Raw genomic sequence first — 13,560 nt, 5'->3', positions numbered from 1 at the left:
CTGAACACTGACTGGTTGGGGAGAGAGTCAGGGTGAAGATAGTTGTTTGTGACATCCTTGTAAAATCTGAAATTAAAACAGTCGTGAAAAAAAACTGATTTCATATATCATATTCCCATTCTTGACAATTTTTAATGCCTGGAAATGACCAGCTCACTCAAAAAGCTTTAAACAGGAGAGCCAAGCCAGGTAAGTGAAAGGCCTAGTTGAGGAACACAGGCCAAACTTCCAAAAATAATGTGTCGAAAGTCTGAGCGTTAATGGCCGAAAACTAAACATCAAATTCACTATGATCTCTACAAGCGAGTCCCCGTAATTACTATTTAGAGCTGAAAAACGCAAGACAGTTATTGTTGTCTTGGATCATTAATTTAGAGAATAATGATGCATGCACACTGTTTGCCACTGTGGATAAACTCACCAATCCACATGTACCAACACTGCCTGAATTCAATTCTACAAAGTTGTGTAATAAGATAAGATAAGATACTTTATTGACATTACATACATACAATAAAATTTCATTTGGTGAGAGCACCGAGCCGCTGCATCTGTGGGTGCCACCATCTTGGGTGTGATAACTGTGCTTCTTTTTTCTGAAAATTTTCAAGAGATTAGGCAGACTAGTGCTTCCTCACATAAGTTAAATAACACACCTCAGCAATCAGCTAGAACTAATCTGGTAAAGATGACTCATTTTGTTGTCATAAACCTCACAACTCTTGAAGAAGTTGTTTTACATCTCAAACCATCCATGTGCTGCCTTGATTCGTTGCCTTCAGATTTATTTTTTTTAAGAGGGTTTTTAGTTGCCTGGCAACAGGTGTATTACAGATAGTCAACAGTTCACTGCTTTCAGGGGTCTTCCCAAAGCCCCAAAAACTGCAGTAATCAAGTCACTTTTTTAAAGTAGCTAATCTTGTTGCATCTGTACTAAACAAACTACAGGCCCATATCAAATCAGCCATTTATTATTAAAATTATTGAGAAAGTTGTCTTTAGATAATTTAGCAACTTTCTGGCAGTAAAAAACTACTTTGACATTTTCCAGTCTGGATTTACACCCCACCACAGTACTGAGACTGCTCCTATCAAAGTTCTGAATGACATTAATCTCAGCACCTTGAGTAAAGTCTCCATCCTTGTGTTGTTGGACCTTACTGCTGCATCTTATGCAGTTGATCACGATATACTGGTTTGGCCTCTCTAACATGGTCCTGCATTGGTTCATGTCCTAGCTTCAAGACAGAGACTATTTTTTATCAGTTGATAGCCAGTGTTGTGCAAGTTCACACTTCACAAGAGCTAGCTCAAAGTTCAGTTCACACAGATTAAATTGAACTAGTTCATGTTCACAATTTTGAATTTTGAACTAAGTTCACATTAATTTCCTCTGTTATTTTCTTTTTATTTTTTTCTTCTTCTTTTCTTTATGAGCTGCTCCGATGGTCGGATGCTTCAACTCACTGTGTCATTTCAAATTAGTTGCTGATGTGGCTGACGTTCACAATTTGCATAAAAAAGTGACATTTCTTCCACTGGAAGCTGAACTAATTTGCTCATAAAACTCTTTCAAATAGTCATATGAACTGTCTTCAGCAGTACCGGTAGCTGCATCTAAATTGCCAGTTGCACTAGCCATGCCAGCATGCTAAATGTCGTAAGTTCTTGGGTGCCATAAAACAGTGTATGAGTGCTGATAACTCTTGGAGTTAACTCAGGAGTTAACAACGCTTACGTTCACATTCATTAGTTGCAAACGGATACTTCAGTTCACCGTTCACCCAAAACATGAGCATGTTCAATGGTAGCTCAGAGCATCTCCCAACAATGTCAGGGGTTCCACAAGGGCCAGTTCTCAGACCTCTGTTATTCAAACTTTACATGCTCCCGTTAGCTGAAATTATTTAAAAATGTATGGTTTCACATCGCATTTATGCAGATGACACGCAAATACATACAGCTGTGTCGCCAAACGAATACAGTTCAACAGACGCCCTAGGACAGTGCATTAAACAAAGTTAGTAGCTGGATGTTCCAAAATTTTCTCCGGTTAAATGAGGACAAAAGTGAAGTCATGTTTTTGGAGCCAGTGAAGAAAGACTTAAAGTCTGTGCTCACCTTAATAGTCTGTCCTTAAAGAGTAAAATTCAAGCTAGAAACCTCTGTGTTATCCTGGATTCCAACCTAAATTTCAGTAGTAACATTAAATAAATAACAAAATCAGTCTTCTACCACCTTTAGAAATATGGATTTTAAAAAGGATCATAAACCTGATGTCAGCACATGATTTAGAGAAACTTGTACACACTTTTATCTCTTGCAGACTAGACTACTGCAATGGACTGTTCACATGTCTATCTAAGATAGCAATCAGACAGCTTCAGCTGATCCAGACTGCTGCTGCTAGCGTTGTAACAAAGACCATAAAGGTCAGCATATAACTCCAGTTCTCAGATCACTACACTGGCTCCAGTTTCTCATAGAAGTAACTTCAAAATGCTGTTGCTTCACTGAATTGTTTAGGTGCAAGATACTTATCAGATCTCCTAACTCAGTATGAACCTTGCAGACCTCTTGGGTCAGCTGGTTCTGGATTTCTGGCTGTTCCCTGAGTCGAAACTAAACATGGTAAAGCTGCCTTTAGCTTCTATACTACTCAAATGTGGAACAAATTACCAGAAAAGCTAAGACTTGAGACTATGCTGATTACTTTGAGTCCAAGCTAAAAACCTGTCTGTTTAAAATTGTGCTTGATTAATTTTCTTTTAAATCACATTTATTTGCCTGTTTGCTTTATTGTTTTTACTCTGTGTGCTTTTGTTTGCTTACTTTTATCGTTATTAATCATTTGTTTCTTGCTTTTGCCTGCATACTCCATAAAAGCACTTTGGGTTGCTTTTGGGTATGAAATGAGCCATATAAATAAACTTGCCTTACCTTGCCAAGTGTCTAATTCAAGATTTCAACGAGACGCACCCTATGAAGGTTCAGAAAGTCTTGAAATCGGATCAACACTGATGAAAACCGTTGGGCTCTACACCATGTTTGTGTCTTAGTGATAAATCCTAGTAAAGCAGTAATGTTCAGGCCTAGTCTTAAATATCTGCTGTGCTACTTATCTATTTTTGATTGGCTACATTATTTAACACCCAACACACCGCATCATTTCCCCAGTGTCAGCACTGACTGACTGGTTTAGAGAAGTTGGATGTTTGCAGCACTGTGGATTGGAAAAGTTTTTCTGAGTGACACCACCTCCTTTTTAGGAGGTGGTGTATTCAAAGGACTATATAGCTATGTGTTATTCAGGGAAAGATCACTTCATAATCAAAACCAGACAATTTTATGACAGCAATGTTAAGCAGTGACATGTGTATATAATCTGATTGGGTAATGAGCTTCTGGTCAATAAGAGTGGATGGATGGATGGATGGATGGATGGATGGATGGATAGATAGATAGATAGATAGATAGATAGATAGATAGATAGATAGATAGATAGATAGATAGATAGATAGATAGATAGATAGATAGATAGATAGATAGATAGATAGATAGATAGATAGATAGATAGACAGACAGATAAAGATTCTTTATTGTCTTACTTGATGAGATTTATTGCCACAGCCTGTACATCAAAATACAAGTTAACCTCCAACACCAGAATACAAGTTCACTCTCATATACGTATCCTTACACATATATATCTATTCATATATATCTCCACACAGTTTGACAGAATGACTTAGGTACTGCCACATACCACATACAAGCATGCATGGCATTAAATGGGACATGGTTACACACATATGGACAAGGATCCTCTGTGTAAAGTTGTATGGAGGAATGCAGGCAGCTTGGATCACTCTCATGCAACTCTACTCAAACTCTTAAAATCTCAATTCCCTCATTAGGACAGGCAGGTGGACTAATTCATTGAGAACCTATTTAAACAACAATTATGCTCTCTATGTTATGCATACATTCAGGCTTCATACACAGACACCGTTCCTGTGGGCCCTGGATCTCACGTTGAACTGGTTGCAACATTTAACCTCCTTTCAGTCATCCGCCTGCCTGATATTAATGTGAGTCAGTGAATAATTTAAGCTTTGGGTGAATATTATAAAATCATTTCTGTGTTTTGCAATTTGTTGCAAAGCCTCACTCAGGTTTAATTACCTATGTGTGCCTCGCTTTCTGTTATTTATGGTGGTAATTATGACGGCAATCATGTTGTTGCCAGTCGCTACCTGATGGTCCATTTATAAATAACGAGACGGAAACCCCGGATTTATTAGCCTGTCCAAACTTATTTTGAAGTGGGCTGTTGTTCTGCATGATGACGTCACTGTTGGATAAAGGCGTCAATGTACGGAGAGCGCTGAAAAGCAAGCAGACCGTTTCCAGCTGTCGCCTGCTGACTGTTGACTATCTACTGAATTACCAAGGCGTTCTTTGGATACTCTAAAATCCACGTAAGATGTCTTTGTTAAGATTAAATGATTACAGAGTGTTTAAGTCTGACTCATAACTACTGAAACAATTCACATCGCTAATTATCAAGACTGTGTTGAAGAAAGAAAACAGTTGATGTTGGCTTACGTTTCATCTGCTTTGTTTTTATTGAGAGGTTGTTGATCAAAAAGGTTATTGATTGCACGGTTATTGACCAGCAATTTTGTTCACACTACAACGGACAGTTTAAGAGACGTTGCAATCAATGAATACTTATGCTGGATTTACTGCCTTTCTCCACTTTCCCTGGGGAACCCTCAGCGCTTTCAGTACTATGGAGAGAACAGGACCTCATAGCCCAAGAAGAAGAATGTCATATATTATTGAGTACTGCATTTTGAGAGCAAATAAAGACAGCCTCTTTCTTAGCCCTCCACATGTCCCCCATTTAATTTGTTTTTTCACATCATGACAGCTAATGTTGAGTTCAGGGTGAATCAGTAGTAATAATGCCCTTCCCTTATATCGGGTTTCGCGTGCAAGCATTGCGTTGTCCACCTTAACAATTAAAGAGGTGTTCTCCTCTGTAATGTGTGGCCATTGTTTGAGTAAATGACTTACTCCGGCACCCCTAGTGACTGAAGGCTCATCTCATTAACGGCATGCTCGGGAAAAACACAAGAAAGATTCATCATAAATAAACTGATGCCAACAGTGATGTCTGAATGTAAGAACCAGCATGGCTCCCTCCCTAGGTCCGGGACCACAACTGTCCTTGTTAAAGCCACACATTCTTGGTTAGAGGCTATAGACATCAAACAGCAAACTATGGTGAGGGTGCTGCTGGCTGATATGTCCTGATAAGGCCTCTGAAAGGGTGAACCGTGCCCAGCTGCTGCAACATCTGGCCAACATAGAGATATATGTCTTTGACTTTTAGCCCGGGTGCACAGCTGCATAACTGGAAGAAGGCCGAGGATGAGAGCAAATGGCACTTACAGTTCTGGTCAGAGGTTATAGCTGGGGTCCCCCAAGGTGGTGTGGTCTCACCATACCTGTTCCTACTACACAGGTCCACTCGAAAGACTGTCTTTGACAACACATCGGACATTGGGTATGCTGGCGACATAGGACTGTCTCGGGCCATTCCCTTATATTCACAGTGACCCTTCAGTGGCGGTGGAAGCCCAGCAGCTGGGTAAATGGGCTGCATCAGATTACATGATGCTCAATGGAGAAAAATCAGCGGAACTGAGAATCTGCTTCTCCAGAATCCCAGCACATCTTGCTCCTCTGTTTACTCGGGGACAGGAAGTCCTGGTCATCTGCACCACCACCAAGTACCTAGGCTTTATACTTTGACTTTGAAACTAGTCAGCGAGAGCAGCTGGGCCAGCAGTAGAGTGCACCGTCTCCCTCCTGCTGGATTGTAATAGAAATAACCTTTAACCTAAAAAAAACAACTCACCTAAGAGAGCAAAATAATGATCACGCCGAGGCGCTAGAGGAGCCCAGGAGAGCTGTCTTTCCCAGTATGGGTCGCTGAGTCGGCTAAAGTGGCCTCATATAAATAAAAAGGACAAAAGGACAGGACAAAGCAGTATGCGGCAAAGTGGAGGGCTGAAAGTAAAGTAAACACATAGCGCACACTATTTATTTATGTAAGTGGTTGTCGAGACCATCAAAGGCAAGACCAAGTCCAGACCAAGTCTTTATGGGGATGAGTCTGAATCAAGAACAAAGGGGCCAAAACTTAATGTAAAGACTGACCCCAGAACAGTGCAGTTAAACACCACCACTATAACTATGTGACTATGTATGTAACCATATGACGTAGTAGTCGTAATAACAACAGTCAAAATGTCCCACACTGATATTCATTAGGCTTTTTTCCCTCCACCATGGAAGGACTGTTTCAGAGACATAAGTGAACAACAAGAGAAACAAATTAGGTTAAACCTGCACTTTGTTGTTCTCCTCAGGCAAAGTTTGATGTCTATTCCAAAATAAAAAAAAGTAAATCAAAGTTTTGCACTTCATGAAAAATGATCATGAGTCTGTACTGTCCAAGCCCCGAGTCGAACCCGAGTCATTATGATGTGAAGTCCGAGACAAGAGCTTCAAAATGCTAACTGAACACCCGCGTCCATACTGGATCACTACAACCGTACTGATGATGTAGTCCATACCGAGTCACTACAACCATAGTGATGATGTAGTCCATGCCGGGTCACTACAACCATAGTGATGATGTAGTCCATACTGGATCACTACAACCATAGTGATGATGTAGTCCATGCCGGGTCACTACAACCATAGTAATGATGTAGTCCATACCGGATCACTACAACCATAGTAAAGATGTAGTCCATATTGAGTCACTACAACCATAGTAATGATGTAGTCCATACTTGGTCACTACAACCATAGTGATGATGTAGTCCATACTTGGTCACTACAACCATAGTGATGATGTAGTCCATACTTGGTCACTACAACCGTAGTGATGATGTAGTCCATACTGGATCACTACAACCATAGTGATGATGTAGTCCATACTGGATCACTACAACCATAGTGATGAATTAGTCCATACTGGATCACTACAACCGTAGTGATGATGTAGTCCATACTGGATCACTACAACCATGGTAATGATGTAAGGTTTCCTCTTGATTTACTGTGTGTCCTATTGTTTCTTGTTTTGTCAGTAATAAGTATTCACTCACTGTTCATGTTTTGACACCATCTATAAATAACACTAGGTAAAATGCTACACATAAAAAAAGGATTGTTAGTGCCTAATGAGGAGAGGCTAGAGGGTCTCACTGCTGTTGCTTTGCATCAAACCATTGCAGGGAATTTGAGGTCACCTTGGCTTATTGCACAGCAAGAAACTGAAAAACTTTTTATTTGCTGTTGATTTATTTATTTTTTTGAGGGGAGGGGGTCCTGAATAAAGAATTAACCCGTCACAATCATTTTCTACTTTTCTAAAATTCAGTTAAGACAGGAGAGCATAAAAAACCTGACACTGGCACTGTAGTGTGATACTAGTTTACTGGACATATGTAGTACTGCATGAGTACATGTATCAGAGAACTCAGTTTAAAACTGCACCACGTGTATTGAGGAAAGTAATAGGAAGGGTAAAAGAGAGAGACACATTTGCACGGTCATGTCTGACCAACAGAGCTGCCAGCCTGAATTATAGTCTTCAAAACAAGGTATCAAGGACACCGAGGCCTCCACCGATGAGGATGCATCAGCATTAAGTACTGAAATACAGGAGCAGAAAAATCACAGCTATAATCCCTGTGACAAATTACATGATGCCAATGGCTATTCAGTGATTTATTGCTGCAGGACCCTCTCTTTGCTGGAAGGTGACTTTCCTGTTTACGCCACACCCACCAAAATGATGTTTGAGGAAACCCCGCTGAGGTGGGGAAAGGGCCGTAAATGGAATTGCCCTCTCCACTGGTAGAAATTTTATTCCTCCCATATTGTGAGAAAAATGCCCTCTATGTCATTCACTTTCAATTTGAAAACAACAAAATACTCTCTCCAGATGCAAAAAAGTCTAGTCTCCACAAGGGTGCAATACAATACAATATAATACAATACAATAAAGCACAATACAATATAATACAATACAATATAATAAAATACAATACAATATAATACAATACAATATAATACAATACAATATAATACAATATAATACAATACAATATAATGCAATACATCCATCCATTATCCAAACTGCTTATCCTGCTCTCAGGGTTGCGGGGATGCCACAGCCTATCCCAGCAGTCATTGGGTGGCAGGCGGGGAAACACCCTGGACAAGCCACCAGGCCATCACAGGGCCAACACACACACACACACACACCTCTTTAATTAAAAACACGCGTCAGTCTTTTTAAATAAAGAAGCACACTAAAAAGATCTTCTTGGGTGTGCGATTTTTAAACAAACTATGTGCGTTGTGCAATGCCCTCCGTTGTGCAATGCCCTGGTTCGCTAGACAGCACCAAGGCTCCAAGAATCTTGAACGGAATCGGTTCAAGAACCAGAGCTGATCTGATGGAAAAGGGGTACATGAGGACCCACCATAGGTTCTTAGGGCATAGCATTTGATTTCTACTACAACCTGGATGCAGTTTTTTAGACTGTTATAGCACACCACTGTAACCTTAATGGGACTATTATACATGCTGCACCAGAGCAAGCACTTCCCCGTCACTTCCCACCATCTTATCGGCGGAAGTTGAATTCGGCAATGTAATACCATACAATACCATACAATACAATACAATACAATACCATACAATACAATACCATACCATACCATACCATACAATACAATACAATACCATACAATACCATACAATACAATACAATACAATACCATACCATATCATACATACAATACCATACAATACAATACAATACCATACAATACAATACAATACCATACAATACCATACCAAATCATACATACAATACAATACCATACCATACCATATCATACATACAATACAATACAATGCCATACAATACCATACAATACCATACAATACAATACCATACCAAATCATACCATACCATATCATACAATACAATACCATACCATATCATACCATACCATATCATACATACAATACCATACCATATCATACATACAATACCATATCATACCATACCATACCATATCATACATACAATACAATACCATACCATATCATACATACAATACCATACCATATCATACCATACCATATCATACATACAATACAATACCATACAATATCATACCATACCATATCATACATACAATACAATACCATACCATATCATACCATACCATATCATACATACAATACCATACCATACAATACAATACCAAATCATACCATACCATATCATACATACAATACAATACCATATCATACATACAATACAATATCATACCATACCATATCATACATACAATACAATACCATACAATATCATACCATACAATACAATACCATACCATACAATAAAGAGAGGTGGCAGTAGAGGGTTTTTTTGGGTTTTTTTTTTTTATTTTTCCCCCTTTTGCTCCCCAGTTGTACTTGGCCAATTACCCCACTCTTGTCATCGCTGCTCCATCCCCTCTGCCGATCCAGGGAGGGCTGCAGACTACCGCATGCCTCCTCCAATGCATGTGGAGTCGCCAGCCGCTTCTTTTCACCTGACAGTGAGGAGTTTTGCCAGGGGGACGTAGCGCATGAGAGGATCACACTATTACCCCCAGTTCCCCCTCCTCCCCGAACAGGTGCCCCGACCGACCAGAGGAGGTGCTAGTGCAGCGACCAGGACACATACCCACACCCGGCTTCTCACCCGTAGACACGGCCAATTGTGTCTGTAGGAAAAGGGAGAGGACACCTGAGGAGTGGAGAAGAAGCATACTGGTACTGATTTTCAAGAACAAGGGTGGTGTGCAGAACTGTAGTAACTACAGAGGTATAAAGTTGATCAGCCACAGTGTGAAGATATGGGAAAGAGTAATAGAAGCCAGGTTAAGAGGAGAGGTGATGATTAGTGAGCAGCAGTATGGTTTCATGCCAGGAAAGAGCACCACAGATGCGATGTTTGCTTCGAGAATGTTGATGGAGAAGTATAGAGAAGGCCAGAAGGAGTTACATTGTGTCTTTGTGGATTTAGAGAAAGCATACGACAGGGTGCCGAGAGAGGAGGTGTGGTATTGCATGAGGAAGTCGTGAGTGGCAGAGAAGTATGTAGGAGTGGTGCAGGATACGTATGAGGGAAGTGTGACAGTGTTGAGGTGTGTGGTAGGAATGACAGATGGGTTCAAGGTGGAGGTGGGATTACGTCAGGCATCGGCTCTGAGCCCTTTCTACTTTGCACTGGTGATGGACAGGTTGTCGGACGAGATCAGGCAGGAGTCTCTGTGGACAATGATGTTCGTGGATGACATTGATCTGTAGCGAGAGCAGGGACCAGGTTGAGGAGAGCCTGGAGAGGTGGAGGTATGCACTGGAGAGAAGAGGAACGGAAGTCAACAGGAGCAAGATGGAATACCTATGCGTGAATGAGAGGGAGGACAGAGGCATGGTGAGGATGCAAGGAGTAGAGGTGACGAAGGTGGATGAGTTTAAATACTTGGGGTCAACTTTTCAAAGTAACGGGGAGTGTGGAAGAGAGGGGAAGAAGAGAGTACAGGCAGGGTGATGTGGGTGGAGAAGAGTGATTTGCGACAAAAGGGTACCAGCAAGAGTTAAAGGGAAGGTTTACAAGATGGTTGTGAGACCAGCTATGTTATATGGTTTGGAGACAGTGGCACTGATGAAAAGACAGGAGGTGGAAGATGGAGTTGAAGATGGTAAGATTTTCGTTGGGAATGACGAAGAAGGACAGGATTAGGAACAATTATATCGGAGGAAAAAGAAAAAAGGAAGGCCAAAGAGGAGGTTTATGGATGCAGTGAGGGAGGACATGCAGGTGGCTGGTGTGACAGAGGATGCAGAGGACAGAAAGAGATGGAAACGGATGATCCGCTGCAGCAACCCCTAATGGGAGCAACCGAAAGTAGTAGTAGTAGTACATCCATTGCACGTTGTCTGTCTTGGGAGAGACATTCCTCCTCCGTTGCTCTCCCTGAGGTCTCTTCCTATTTTTTCTCCGTGTTAAAGGTTTTTTTTTTTAGGAAATTGTTGCTTATCCAGAGCGAGGGTCTAAGGACAGGATGTTGTGTTGCTGTAAAGCCCCTTGAGGCGAATTTGTAATTTGTGATATTGGGCTATACAAATAAAACTGACTTGATTAGTAGTAGTCGTAGTAGTAGTAGTATTAATAGTAGTAGTAGTAGTAGTAGTAGAAGACAATATGACACAGTACAATGCAATACATTATAATCACTTTACTTTTCTAAAGTGAACTTCAGAAGCAGAAACAAATATGCTAATAAACTGGAAACGAGATTATACTAACAATTTATAATTATTATGTGTAAATTATAATTGTACTACTCTTATATACTGATACTATTAGACTTTTATTCAATCACTTTGATTTTCTAAAGGGTATTTTACTTGTAGTAGCCTGTATGAATCAGATAAATATGCTAATAATTGTACAAAATATTATATGGGAGGAGGACAGACTGCGCGTGCACACAAGGGAGACTCAGATCACACCATTCACATACACAGAAGAAGAGAAAGGAGAAGACATCATTCAGAGAGAGAGAGAAAACATGTGAGAGAAGAGAACAGTTTGCAATAGTCATTAGTCATAGTCAATTAAGTCATCAATTAGTCATAATCTATACGCTATAATCTCGTCGGCAGAACAGTGGTTGGTAAATTCACTGAGACAGAAACCGTTGTGAAGCACTCAACTTAAAGACAACTAATTATAGGCTAAGGCAAAAAGATGAGTTTTAAGTTTGGATTTAAAGGACTCAGCAGACTCTGATTGTCTGACGGCAGCAGGCAGGTTAGGCCACAAGAGCGGGCCCGACAGCAAAAGGCCCTGCCACCAGCGGACTTCCTCTTAACTTTGGGGACACACAGGAGCCCAAAAAAGCAATCTGGTGTATGCTGTACAATGCAACGAGGATTGCACTGACCTATACATAGGAGAAACCAAACAACCACTACACAAACGGATGGCCCAACACAGAAGGCCAAACTCTTCAGGACAAGACTCAGCAGTCTATCTACACCTTAAGGAGAAGACACACTCCTTCGAGGACAGCAACGTACACATTTTGGACAGGGAAGATAGATGGTTTGAAAGAGGGGTGAAGGAAGCCATCTATGCGAAGCTGGAAAAACCATCCCTCAACAGAGGAGGAGGTCTGCGACACCACCTATCTCCCACTTACAATGCCGTCCTTTCATCTCTACCCAGGAGACTCAAGAAGCTTAGCCTCCAAGAACAGCAGTCGGTCACTAACGGCTCCAACGACTCATGACCACTGAATGGAGCACTAACAAAGTAGAAAGTAACACCCCCAACGGCTTTCGTTGCTAAACATCGGAACACAAAGAGCCATGGACATCAATAGTTCGGATAACGACTCCAAAGAGGATAAATATCTGAGTTTCATCACCAGCCAGTCAGACTAGCTTGGTCTAGTCAGAAAGGCACGAACTGATGAAGTCTCTTGGATGAGAGGCGAAACGTCTTCACAGATATATACCAAGTCCAGTTGCACTTGATTCAACTCCTTTGGATAACCATGACCTGGATGAATGAGAACATTCACAGACACAGGAGCCCTGTGTTTTCAGAGCAAAGAGCTCGAGATGGACTGTGCGGTATTAGACTTATACTAGAAATGCATGAATACTAGTAAACTACACTAACATACTTTACTCATGCCACTATATGATATGCTATTAAATCCTAGTGATTTACTATCACGATATGTAAAGTGAAGCGGCGGTAACAGTTTGTGTTGTTTGTGGTTCTTTCTCGTCCAGCGAGTTCACGCGCGTCAGCTCAGGGCTGATGGGGGTTTCTTGGGCGGTACGGGGTGGAGACCTCAGCCTTCACCAGAGTTGGGCAAGTTACTTACAAAATGTAATATATTATATATTACTAGTTACTTTCATTTAAAAGTAACAAGTTACACTACAATATTACTTTATGTGTAGAGTAATTAGTTACTGATTACATATTACTTTGAGTTACTTTCACCAACCTAAACGCCGAAACCTAGGCTTTAAAAAATCAAAGCACATGCTACTTCTTTCATGGCGAATAATGGAAGCACAGAAGCTCAGATTAACGAGCTGATTACACAGAATTACATCACAACAAACAAATACATGACAAGACACAAAATATATTTTTCTATGCTTTTTTTAATTGCTTGGACTTCAACAACTTCATGTTAGGGCATCACTAAACATACACCCACCAGAAGGGCATTCATTTTTTCCATCCCTGAAATAGTATGGGACCAACAGCAACAAATATTAGTGCATCATTCATTAATTATAAAATATGGTTCATTTCAGTCCTGGAGGAAGAAAAAAATAATACATAACCTCAACTTCATTAAATAAACAAGTGC

The sequence above is a fragment of the Lampris incognitus genome, chromosome 16 (assembly GCF_029633865.1).
Source record: "Lampris incognitus isolate fLamInc1 chromosome 16, fLamInc1.hap2, whole genome shotgun sequence".
NCBI classification, from domain to species: domain Eukaryota; kingdom Metazoa; phylum Chordata; class Actinopteri; order Lampriformes; family Lampridae; genus Lampris; species Lampris incognitus.
The sequence above is the reverse complement of the archived record's forward strand: the minus strand, read 5'-3'. Positions refer to the sequence as shown.